Genomic DNA, 12,862 nt, shown 5'->3' with positions numbered 1-12,862 from the left:
CAGGCGAAACATTCCTAGCTCTTTTGTTTTTTCAGGAGTTCATCACAGATCCCCATTTGGGACACTGAAAATTCCATTCTAGAGCAATAAGAAGACCCAGAACACTATCAAAAGGACATTTTTAGAAAAGGACAAATCAGTAAGAATTCCTATCTATAATTATTTGACTTGCATTTCTTTATAAACCTGATGATAATGTTCTATCCTCTTTTCCTCTCTCCATTATTTGAACCCAAGTGGACTGTAGAACACACAAAAGTGTGCTATGACACTTTTTGCACATAGGATAGGCAAATCACATTTTCATAAAAAGCAGCACCGATAAAGCCTCAATATCAGTAGGCAGACACAGAACAGATCTTCAGCAGAGACAGAAACCCAAGTTTGGCCCCCATGCTCTGCACCCCAAGGCAAAGGCAATATACCTTTCCTCTCGTGTCTGGAAAGATTATAGCTTCCTCTGGAATCCTGCACTATGCTTTGGGTTCTGCCTTGCCATGTATATTTTTAAGTTTGCAGCTAGAAAGATCCCTAAAGGCAAAGAGTTTCCCCTTCCCCAAGCTGCCCCTCCATCGCCTGTTTATAATATTGCTTTCCTGTTCTTCCTGTTTCTACCCAACGAAATTGAAAATTTCATCACCAATGTCAGAAAATTAAACCCCAGGGAGCACAGCAATAGCTCAGAGCATCCTTTCTCTGGCAAAGAGCCAATCCTTGAATATAAGTTTGCAAACCCTCTCTGGTTTGCAGAGGTTTGAAAGGATGCAAAGCAGAGTCATTTCAAAGCATGCTTTTTGACTGCTCAAATCTTTCTGACAGCACGTCAACTCATCTTTGAAATTAGTTAAAAAATATTTCAATTTGGAGACGGGATTCATGAAAGAATGAAGGGACACAACCGAGCTCGGATGCACATTTACCAAGCAGAGAATAGCATCACAGAGAGAGGAGATGCTTCGTTCCGTGGCCAGGGGTCTGAAGAAGTGTTTGATAGACCATTGTAATAACATCTCTCTCCACAATGCAAACACCGGCAACACAATCAAGCAGCTCTGGGCTCCGTGCCTGTACCTTTCTCTTCCTAGCAATGCACAGGGGTGACTCTAATTAATTTAGTTTGAAAAACATTTTCTTTTTAAATAAATCAATATCCAGGGAGATAAGGCAGAACTGAACTCCTCACACTAATCCTAACTAGACCACCAATGTCCAAATATAATATACAGTCAACCACAAATCGGATCAAACCAAGCAAAGCATGCAGCCTTTTGAATACAGAGTCTCCCACATGATGGGAACCCCTGAATGCCTGTTCATCCATGTGCTTGCTCCAATTCAGTTTCTGTGGCAGACAATAAGACAAAGCTACAGTCTCACTCAGGCTGCTAATACCAGTGGACAGATGTGTAAGACTGAGCTTTACTCACCCAGCTCCCGTAAGTCCATCTTCTCCAACTACAAACACTGCTTCCAAGCTGCTGCCACCACAAAATGACTTAGAGTCGTCCCCCAGAAGAACAATGTGCTAGAACACCAGATGGTTCCCGAGTAAGCTTGTTCATGAAACAGGTTTCCAGTTGAGCCATGTGAACTGAGACCCGCCGCACACCTTTGAATGGTATACACTCCAAGTCCAGAAGAATAAGCATGTAGCTTTGCTTATGTTTATGGAGCTGGAGCCCAGGGGTGCTCCGATTGGCAGGAGTCGTGGAAAGATCAGCCAATCAAAGGGAGCCTCCATTTCAGGGAAACTCCTGCTCATTTATTTAGCATCTTCAGAGATCATCGGCTTTTTCTGGGAAGAGCTTTTCTCTTATAGTATCACAGGGAAAAATAATAACTTCACTTCTGTTTCAGTATCCTATGCTCTTTATCAAGCAAACAGCTCCCCTTCTTGGTGCTACACAATACCCCCTCTTTTTCTTATAAAGAATTTAAAGAAAAAGAGAAAAGAAGAGAAAGAGAAAGAGCTAGTGATGGGCTGGGGATAGTTCATATTCATCAGCCTCCACCTTGTTGGGAGAAAGGGTGGGGGGAGTGCCTGGGCTCAATAATTACTGATTCTGTTGCCATGGAAACAGACTGGCTGCAGCGAGTTGGATTCGTGTAGAACATCTGCTGCCAGACCCATAATCAACTGCAATCTCATCTCTTCCCCCCCCCTCTACTTTTATTTGATTGTGAGTTTGCTCACTTCCACCTTCTCTTCCCATACAGTTTTTTTTGTCCAGAAATGTCAATGTAAGCACCTTGCTTTGTATACATTAGGTGTGCACACCAGAGATGCTCACATAACCAGGAATGCATGCAGGCAAGAGTGCATCCCAGCAGGGAATCCTAGGGGATTCCTATTCAGGATGTAAACAAACACAAACAACCTACACCCCTAATTAAACTTCCAACCTAAAGAATTAGTGGGAGTGTGTTTTGAAGTATTTTCTAACAGCCTAGAAAGCCCCCAAATAAGTTTGCCATGATATTCTCAGAGGGCACTGTGGTGGTTCTTCCTAGCAAACCTTTGGAATAAGTGATTAAACCAGGAGGCTTATGGAAGACTTTGTAAGGCTCAACTCGTTTCTGACTAGCACTTCACCACGGAGCTCCCAATCCTGGGAATCTCCCTGGATTTCCTCAACCCATTCCCGTGCCCCCCTCCCCCCTCCCCCCCTCCCTCCTTGCTTGCTCTAAATTTTCCTGATTGCATGATCAGAATTAATGTCACTGACTCTGCATGTGCTGCCATCTTTCTCCATAGCAGCAGGGGCCGCCACTGAGCAATAAAGGGCTGCCTGAATGGCCTGGTCAAACACAGGAAGGTGATCCCATGGTGGCAATCTCTCAGAGATGCATCTGTTGAAGCCCTCAGTTCTACACAGATGTGTCAATCTCTGGTAAAGGATAAGTGTGAAAGAAGCTATGATTTGTGTTGAAGTTAGGGAGAAGGAAACTCCATCCCCCATCATTAATCTAAACATCATCCTAATTTCAAGGAACCTTCTCTTACATAAAAGTCTTGCAAGTCAGGGACCCTCACATGTTAGTGACACAGACCAGGCTTTTGAAGAGGTTGGGACTGAAATGGCTCATTGCATGTCTCTGGGAAGGTGTGCAATGAATGTCTTGTAGCCAAGGTGGATTATCGATTTACCACATCCTCTGTCCCACAAGTAGTGGTAGTAGCCCTGAGCCTCCTTTATTCCTGAAGCAACTCTTGGTACAAAAGTCCCATATCTATCTGTTTTCTAGTACTCAGCTCTGCTTCTTTGTCCCAACAATGGATTTGCTTTTTTAAGAATCTTGAATAAGAATCCTGACGTTCCATTTTATTTCTTTATGCCCCCATGAACTTAGGAAGTCTCACCTAAATTCTGTCTCCCAGGCACAAAATCCATCGCTGGTAATTTTTCTCAACTCTTTTTCAGCTATCTCCAAGGCTTTAGATAGCTCAGGTTTCCTCTACACCTTTCCATACCATCTCTAAACCTGCTCAGTCTCCTCTGCCATAGAGATGCCCACCCACCCTTTGCCCTCTCACCCTCTTGAAACCATCCAGATCCTTTCTGTTTGTTTTCCAATGTCATTTCAATCAGATCTTCCCTTAATCAAAATCGAACATTATTTTCAACAAATATTCAGTGAGTGTCTGTTTGTCAGGCGGTTGTGACTAGTGACAGGACAAATGGACATGGTTCCTGCCTTACAGCCATGGGCTCTTGTGTAGGATGCAAAAATATTAAAGCATAGCTGTGTATGGGGCATAAAGAAGACCTATGAACTTTAAGTGCTATGAACACTAATTATCAGACCTAATGGAGTCAATGACATCAGGAAAAGCATCTTTGAGGAAGTGATATTTCAGCTAAAATCTAAAGGAAATGAAAGTTAATGAGCTGAAAGTGAGAGAAGAATATCTCAGACATAAGGGATAACACATGCGAAAGCTTGTGCTAGGAGGTAGTAATGGCACCTCTGAAAACATGAAAGAAGCCAAGTGATGGCTGGTGACTGCAGAATGATTGGGAGGATGGTGTGAGACCAGGATCCTAGAGGCCAGGTTAAGAGTTTGGATTTTATCCTACAAGCAGGTTTCCATAGATGAATTCTTTGCCCCTGCCATACCAACACATATCTTCTCCAGTTGATCTCAATGATGTATTAGTAGAATAGCAATCTGATGAAAACCATCTGTTGTAAGACATTCATAAGTTGTTGGCTTGATCTAGTGAACATTGAGTTGTGAATAGCACAGGTAGCATTCTAAGGACTTTATCTGGATTAGGAAATTAAATCCTTCCTACAACCCTGTGAAAGATTATCATTATCCCTTTTATACGGGTGAAGGAACTGAGGTATAAGGAGGTCTGATAACACGACCAAGTGGCAGAGCTGGGATGTGAACAAAGGGATTCTAGCTCCAGCTTCTCTAAGTGTGATCCATAGGGACTACTAGATCAAAATCATTTGGAATTTTCCTAAAAATATAGATTGTTGGAACCCTATTGCATTCCTACTAAACCTGAAGATCAGGCTACACTAGAAACATTTTCAAACACTTTGGAGGATCTTACATCTAATTCAGATTGAGAATAATTGCTTTGTTTATATAAAGGAGGGGGAAACTAACCCTGAATTACTGTATATACATTATGATCCCTAAGATCTGTAAAACTGGGATAATAACACATAAAGGGGAAAGGACATTTGGGGGGAATGCAGACTCTCAATACTTGAAGCCATCACAAAAGGCCCATCCTTATCAGAACGAGGTTACTTTCTTTTGAATGACTGCAAATTCCCATTGTATCTCACAATACAGATACCTTGGATAGCTATGGGGCTCAGGAGCAGCCTTACTGAGCATGTTCATGAAGAAACATAAGTTCCTCAAACCCACATTCACTAAGGAATTACAGATGCTTTAAGACTCTCCAGTAGTAACGCTGAGTGATCATGTATTATTGTGGACACTGTGAAATGTCATAAATTTGTTTTATGTAATTTTTTCCTGGAAAACTCATTTTAAGACAAAACTGCAAGATAGATGAATAATGTTTTTAACCTTTAGGTTAATCCATAACCCCTAGTCCATTCAAAAGCTAGTAAATAATCATTTGGGTTCACTTAGCTAATCATGGGTTCAGTTTTGAAAAACAACCAACTTCATTGATATTTCCAAGGGGTCAGTTCATACAAAATAGCTACAGCATCTCTGAAGACATGTGCAAATAATTTTTCCATGGAATCTTGTCCAATAGTTTTGTTACTAAGATCACAGACTGGGTGCTCTATTTAGTTAACCTGGCCTTATTGATTACTCTTCCCTTTCTAGACTGTGCAATGAAAAGGATACACAAAGCTGCTACTGAACCACAAAAATAGGGAGACCTATTGCCAGGTCCCAAGAACTGGCAAAAGAAATTCAACATATATCTGAACACTCCCATGGCTCAGACTGTAGCATAGCATCAAGCTTCTGAACATGTCTAGATTTATTATTTACTATCCATAGGTAGAGGGTGGAATCACAGATTCAGATACCTGGAAAATTCAGGGGGTAAAAATTACCTCTGGGTATCTGAATAAGAGTCAGAAGAAATTTCTTTCCACTTTGACCATATATTAAAACCTGTATTTTTGTTCTGCTCGGGGTAGACAAACATTTCCAGTACCATTTATTCTGTGTTTCCTTTGGGGCAGATTCAATCAAATGAAATTTTATTCCTTTCCATAAATATGATTTATTAAATGAATTATTACTAAATCTGGTACAGTTCATGTACCTTTATAATACTTTTAAACTAATTCACAAAACAAAGTGTTCTGTTAGGTGATAAGCTGTGTATTTTGGGTGAGGGGGTCACACAATATAGTGACTACTACCGAATGATTTCTAAACTTGCTGTTCAAATTTTCCTTAGCCCACCCACTGGGCTAAAATGAGCACCTTTTATATTAAGCATTTAAAAGAAGGCAGGAAGCCTCCACTTACTTCATCCCAGAGAAGTGACACTAATAGCCAGCTCTTCATTTTCCAACTCATGGTTCCAAAAAGGTTGCTTCCCTAGTCTGAGTATCCATTTCATCAGGATGCATCTTAATCACAGGAAATGGATGTGATGGTAATGATCCCCATAGTTCATAACATGGCTACATGCCCCTGCTACTCATTCTTACCATGAGGTCATGAGGGTCAAATTGAGCTTCCAGCAAAGTCCAAATGAGTAGGGTGTGTATTGCAGCAGGTTAGAGGCTCACCTCTAACTACACCTGTGTCTTTTCTTAAAGCACCTCTTGAATGTCCATGAATCTTTCTCTGACTTTGCTTCTATAACAGAACCAGGCTCAGTGCAAACTGGACCAGACCATATAAGATATAAGATTAGAATGGAGACTCTGACATAATTGGCCAGAAATAAAGTTCCTGCTTTTCATTCTCTCATCATTTGGACTGACTAGTATACAGTTATCTCTGACTGTTTTACATGGTGCATTTAAAAAACCCCCAACATGTAAAACCTCAACTAAATATGGCCAGGATGACTTTTACATATTTTTGATCACCAAGGGGGAGATAATCAATAATGTCTCAGAAAGAGATTCCCATAGACAGCTACCTTTTTCTTACTTTTATGGAGAGGAGATCCTAACAGAACATACGAAGCCTACTACACTGTCCCTTGATGTTACAAGATGCTAGGCTGTATGTGACAGGCCTGGGTATCCATGGGATTACAGAGGCATCACAGTGCTTACCCCTGGTCAATTCCACAAAAACCCCCATTTCCACATGGAGATATTAAGGCCCAAGACATATAAATAACATGTCTATGGTCACCCTGAGTAGGCGAAGAACTCTTAGGACTGAAACACAGGAGACCATCAAGCATCAGAAGCAGCAGATTATACTGTAGCATCAGACCTCACCAGACAAGTAACTGGAGCAGGATCACTCTCATAACACATAAAGCTGAGTTATGAACTATGAGGCATTAATATGAGGATATTTATTTTCCTAGACTTTGCTATATTTATATAGCTCACAAAAATGCCTAAAATATGAGCAAATCCTACAAACACCATGAAATAAAACCAGATCTACAAAATGAAAACCCACTTATAAGCAGATCTCTAGCCCATACATTTCTTCTTCCCTCTTTCTGAGAATCAACCTCTCACAGGTAGCTGTGATTTGCATTTATAGAGTTGGAGAGTCACAGTCTGAAATCTTTGGGGCATGATCGAATTGGCCAAATGGAATGAGCTGATCTAAGAAGTACATGGGGGCCAAAAAAGCAAGGCCTGGTATGATGCACCTCTAATAATTCTGAGTGCCCGTGGAGGGATAGCTGGAGAAATTCCGGAAGATTACCATCTTGCCAATTTGATTTTCCAAATATACCAGGGAAATGAAATAGAGAATCGCAGGCTGATTAAAAAAAAAATGTGCCAAAAGGAAAAATGAAAATGCCAAAATTCTCAGCTCAGTCTTGCCAAGCATTTCCAAGGACAATATGGTAGCAAAAAGCTACGGGCCAAAAGTAGGATACTCTTTTGATGATGCAAAGTGGGGAATAATTTCCTTACCATTAGAAAAAGAAATTATATTCCATTTACGTATGATGCATCAAAATGCAGGTACTTTGGCAGATGAAAGGCCCATTGATAACCTGTGCATCTTGGTCCTTTATCCCAACAGGAATTACACTGCAACAGAATGAGTCAAGCCAGGGATAAGGGAAAGTGTGGAGAGTGCTGAGCAAGAAAGAAACCAAGAAGATCAAGAAGACATGTGGACTCTGAGCACTGAGGCCACCAAGGAGAAAGAGGGGATAATCAGAAATTTAAAGAGTCCATGCCAGGGATGTCATGTTCTGAGATGTTGAAAGAGGCAGGCAAAACAGAGGGGACTTGAAGGAGATCCAAAAGGTCTGCACAGGGCCAAGTATGGAACCACCCAATGGGGGAAGCACAGAGTTAAGGGGGTCACCCATGGAATTCTAAAGTGAGACTTCTTTCAACCCAGTTATTTTTACTTTGTCTCTCTATAAAGATACTAGGCTTTATCAGAAGCCAGTCACATCACTATGTCCCCAGAGTTTCAACGAACACCATAAACAAACCCTTGCCTCTCTAGGAAAACCAGCCCGAGTGTGTGCCTGGTCATGGTGAACCACCAGTGCCTTCTCTGCACCTCTCGGTTGTTCTCTAGTGAGAGACCTCTTGTTCTTCTACCTCATTCTTCTGTATCAACAGCTCCTAAAAGCCATGTTGCTTCACACTCTTCTCTACCTACTCCCAGAAAAGGAAATGGAGAGCCATGACCCCTAGGCAAAGAAAATTGATAGATAGACGAGACTCTGATGGAGAACAAGCTCTACAACCTAAGTTGTACAGAAATTAGATTTGGATAAAAATACAATCTTGTTTTGTTGCTCAGTCAGTACTTGCCTTCATCTTTAAGTCACTAATTTCAGAAAGAACGTAATTTGAAAACATAAATAAAAACAAGGGCAATAACTAATCTACTAATATGCAATGCAAAAGGGCTCCTGTGCCCTCACCAAGTCATCCCAAGGCAAATATGAGACATAATTTACAAAATGTGCTGCCTACAATTCTATCAGCACAGTGATAAACGAGAATGGTGAAGCAAATATTTCAAATAAGCACATCAATTGAACCATGAATAAGTGCTCTTGCTCGTGTTTGGGGAGTTGATTGTGTATTCATTCGACACCTCAGCTATTCGGAACATACACTGAAAAAATAACTTGTACCAAAAAAAGCCAAGTTTGGAAGTAAGAAATGGACTTCTAGCTATTCAACTAATATTTAGGAAGTGTCTATAATGTGCTTTTGCATATTGCCTCATGTTTCTTTCATGTCTTTGGAATCTAAGAATATTGACTTAATATCTGGAAAGTAATAAAGTTCTACTTTATTAAGTTTAATCTTCATGTATTTTGTGTCTTTCCCAGCAGACTCTGTCCCACTCATCTAGTGAACTCCTATTCATACATTAAAGCTCTCCTAATAAAGTCTTTCCTCTAAGAAGTAACTCCTCCCTTTGGATAATTTCCAATGGATGGGCTATTGCTATTGCATATGTCATCTTATTGCAAACTTATCTCTTTCTAGAGCTACCCATAGTATTGGGAACCCAGCAACACAACATCAGGAGTACCATTTCTAGATGTTTTGATACCTCAGTAGAGAAGTAAAAATCCAATTGCAAACCTTCACACTTAGGCACGTCCATAAATGCCTTCTGCATACCTCTCTGTTGTTCTACCCAACATCGTGTATGAAGTCAGGAGATGAGGGTATCTGAAAACATCTCAGTGACTCATTCTCTGTTTTCTCCCATTCCTTCCTCCTCCCACTCATGCAATCCCAGCCTGAGAGGGAGGAGACTTCTCTGGAAAGCACTCCTGCACATCCTCCACTTCAGAAACCCACTTCACAAGCAGCGCAGGTGCTGGGCTCACCTCTGTCAGCAGTCTAGCTTATTTTTCCAAGGATGCCATATCTACTCAGAAGCTCCTTCCAGTTAATGAGTATTCTTCAAATCAATCCTCAGAGGGCTTCTGATCTCAGTACCAATCAACTTTAGGATAAGTTGCTGGCCCCTGGCTGACTGAACCCATGCTTTATTTCAAGGAACATTCAACACACAGCCTGAATTTATAATGTGGAGTATGAAGACTAAGGAATTCCCCTCAGATCAGCACCACTGATTAGACCACACTTGGAACTCAGTGATGTTTTTGAACCCATGTGGTTCAAAGTGTGTTTTAAAAATACAATTTTATTTACATTTGAAATTATAAAGAAAAAACTTCAAACAATCATACTATGCAGAAGAAACCATTGTTAAAATCATTCAAAACTTTTTGTGTTTTTTCTTAGCAGAGATAATCTTGTATCATGGGTCTCATAACATTAAATATAATATAGGATGTGTTTTTTGATATTTAGAGACTATGCACCGATTTTCTGAATGAAAAATTCTAACATATAAATACTATAACCATATTTTAATTTATCAATTTATTTTTATAGAAATGCATGTTTTCTCTTTTTCACTTTTACAAGTAACAATGAAATGAACATCTGTATGCATACCTTTGTTCCCCCCACCCCAGAATGTCTACAATTCTAAATGGCTGCATTGTACTGATGGGCTTTATAGCTGAGATCACCCACTCTTGGTGGATTTCTCAACAAGAATGTTGTCCCAATTTTTAAAAAATTCAACTTGAAATGTTGAGTTCTTTACCAGTAAGTGAGACAAAGGGCACTGGCCATCAATGTCTGATGCCAATTCTTCCCTTCCTCTTTGCAGAAAGAGCTATGGGTCTTCTGCCCATGCAGAGGTGAGTAATCAACGCCTTACCCAGCTGGCAGCAAATCTTCATAGCCTCTGCCACAGTGTGGTCTGGGATGTGCATTTGGTCTCTGTGCAGGGGGCAAATGCCAGCTTGAAAAATCAATTGGCTTCTGTATGGCAATCAATATCACCAAAACAAAACCCAAAGGTCTTTTTAAGGCAAGAGAGAAAACAGCCCTTTTCTTTTCTCTTAGAAATATCTTAATATTTTTTTCTGGTCATAAAAAAAATTGCCACTATGAAGAATCATTCTGTCATAACAGCCTACAATGCCTTTCACTTACAAACTTAATTTGTTCCAAGGTAGCAAAGTTTGCTCTAGAATAAACTTTTTCCTTTTATAACATTTTATCAGCTGTTTTTAGAAAAAATGAATATTATTAGCTACTGTTTTTCATCAATGGCAGGGTAAAAATTCAATGTGGGCAATGTGTGTTGACTGTCTCTACTGTTTTCTTTTTGTTAAAAATGAGTCCCAGTGTTCAAGAGTAGAGTCCAAAGGGAGAGGTAGTAGAGACCCTAAGGAGAGAAGAATTGGTTTCTTCCAGGATTCTGCAGTATTGCCTCAAGGCAGCCATGTGGTAGGACAGGGGGTGACTAGGGACCCAGCTCAAGCAAAGCTAATTGGCTGAAGGAAGTTTCTAAGGTCAATATATGGCTCAACACTCAGTGCTACAGGAGGGAAAAGAAAGTGCTCTAAAGAGGGAGCAATCACTTTGTTCCATGAGAGGGCTCTGAAGGGTCCATGAGCTAGGTCTTGAAGGAAAGGCAGGTTTTCTTTCTTTTTTTTTTTAACATTGTAACAGAATGATTTTATTTTATTTTCCCCCTCAGTGGGATTTATTTTTTTATTTTTTTAAAGTATTTTCTTTTTTATTATTATTATTATTAGTTGTTCAAAACATTACACCGCTCGGAAAGGCAGGTTTTCAACAGAAAGGATGAAGGTCTTCCTTGATAAGGGAACACAGTGGAGGACAGCTATTTGGAGGTACAAGGCATGCTCAGGGAATGATTACTTATAGGTTAGCAGGGGCTGTGTTGCTGGGAATACTATGTCTGTTATTTGGGAAATGGTTTGGGACAGAATGTGGAGCTTTGTTATCATGCTGTAAGAAGAGGAAATAGAAGACTTTTTTAGTGTGAATGCGTGAGGTAGAGTGAGGTAGAATGGGGAGGTAGAGTTGCCATTCTCTCCTGGTAGATCTGGCAGCATAGGGAATGACAGGGATTGGATTAGACCATGAAAGGGGAACAAGGTTGAAATGTATTGTTGAAGATTAGAGTGATTTTGGTATATTTTTAGGCTGAAGAGAAGACGTGGGAGTGGAGGGAGGAGGGGATGAAAATAAGCATGAAGGTATAAAGGGATAAAAGATTTATCATTTTTTTGATGTCTGTCTTCTTCATCAGAGCAGAGATTCATAAGAACATGATTTCTTTCCAGTCTTAAATTTAGAACAACTAAATGACTACTCTCAATCCCCACGTGTCTCTTGGAAATCATGTCTTTTAGGGGTTTGGGGATGCAGCTCAGTGGTACAGTGCTTGCCCAGCATGCAAGAGGCCCTGGGTTCCATCCCCCACATTGAAAAAAAAATCAGGTTTTCTATGGGTAAAGAAGTTTTCAAAAGTGTTACATTGTTTTGGTGCTTTCTGGAATCATATTTCCCTTTTTGACCTTGGTGTTTTCTCCTAAAAATAACACTAGTAGCAGAAACAATGCTAATTACTGAGTCTCCCATGTATATATATGATGTGCTATTTGTATATGTATCTTATGTGCATTGTGTAGATATCATGTATATGTGTGTTTCAAAAAAAACCACAGCAAGAGAGTTTTCAAGGACCTTCACAACAGGGTCCAAGTGCTGCAAAGAAGGCAAGTAAGATGGAAATTTGAATCTGTCCATCAGAGATTATCCTTGACTTGGTCAGTGGTTTTTGTGGCTGAAGAGGTTTTCAAGGACCGACAATATATTTTAGTGCATTTTAAAGCCATATTTTTCTTCCTCTGCTTAGGTGTATTTTTATTGAGGTCGTGAGTCAGATTGCAGCAAATTGATAAGGGAATAGGAGAGAAGGTGAGTGGTGTCAGCCATTTAAGGAAGTCTGGCTTCGAAGGGGCCAGGGGTGAAGAGAAGGTTGAGAAAGTTACTTGCTTTTTAAAATATGAGAGATACAATGTATTTGTATGCTGGTGAGAAGACAGAGTGGAGAGGAAGGGACTGATGATGTAAGGATTAGAAGTGATAACTGGTAGAGCAGAGTCTCAGAGTAGCCAAAAGGGAGAGAATTCAAAGCACCACAGAACCCACCTTAGGTGTCTCTAGGGACAAAACCTTTATCCAGGAGAGGGGTTGCGAGTGCAGATACAGGAGAAAGGCCCATGGTTATGCAGTGAGTTACAGGCAGAACAGGATAGAAGCCAAGCCTCCTCACACCTAATCTAGGGTGCATGTTAATGTTTCC

The 12,862-nt window shown here is 40.4% G+C and overlaps 1 protein-coding gene across 5 annotated transcripts in view; it reads right to left on the bottom strand.

The window, feature by feature from the left end:
- The window catches only part of Elmo1 (engulfment and cell motility 1), a 557,509-nt gene that overhangs the window by 132,241 nt on the left and 412,406 nt on the right, over nucleotides 1–12,862 (bottom strand). Inside the window, exon 1 of one of the 5 annotated variants that reach the window (XM_021722280.3) lies at nucleotides 1,428–1,714. The exons of the other annotated variants lie outside the window; for them this stretch is intronic. The gene's annotated coding sequence lies outside the window, so the exon portion shown is untranslated. Of the gene's footprint in view, nucleotides 1–1,427; nucleotides 1,715–12,862 lie in introns of those variants that run through there. 5 annotated transcript variants of the gene reach the window in all.

The sequence above is a fragment of the Ictidomys tridecemlineatus genome, chromosome 2 (assembly GCF_052094955.1).
Source record: "Ictidomys tridecemlineatus isolate mIctTri1 chromosome 2, mIctTri1.hap1, whole genome shotgun sequence".
Lineage (NCBI taxonomy): Eukaryota > Metazoa > Chordata > Mammalia > Rodentia > Sciuridae > Ictidomys > Ictidomys tridecemlineatus.
Note: the sequence above shows the minus strand (reverse complement) of the source record. Positions and strands in the feature narration are given on the sequence as shown.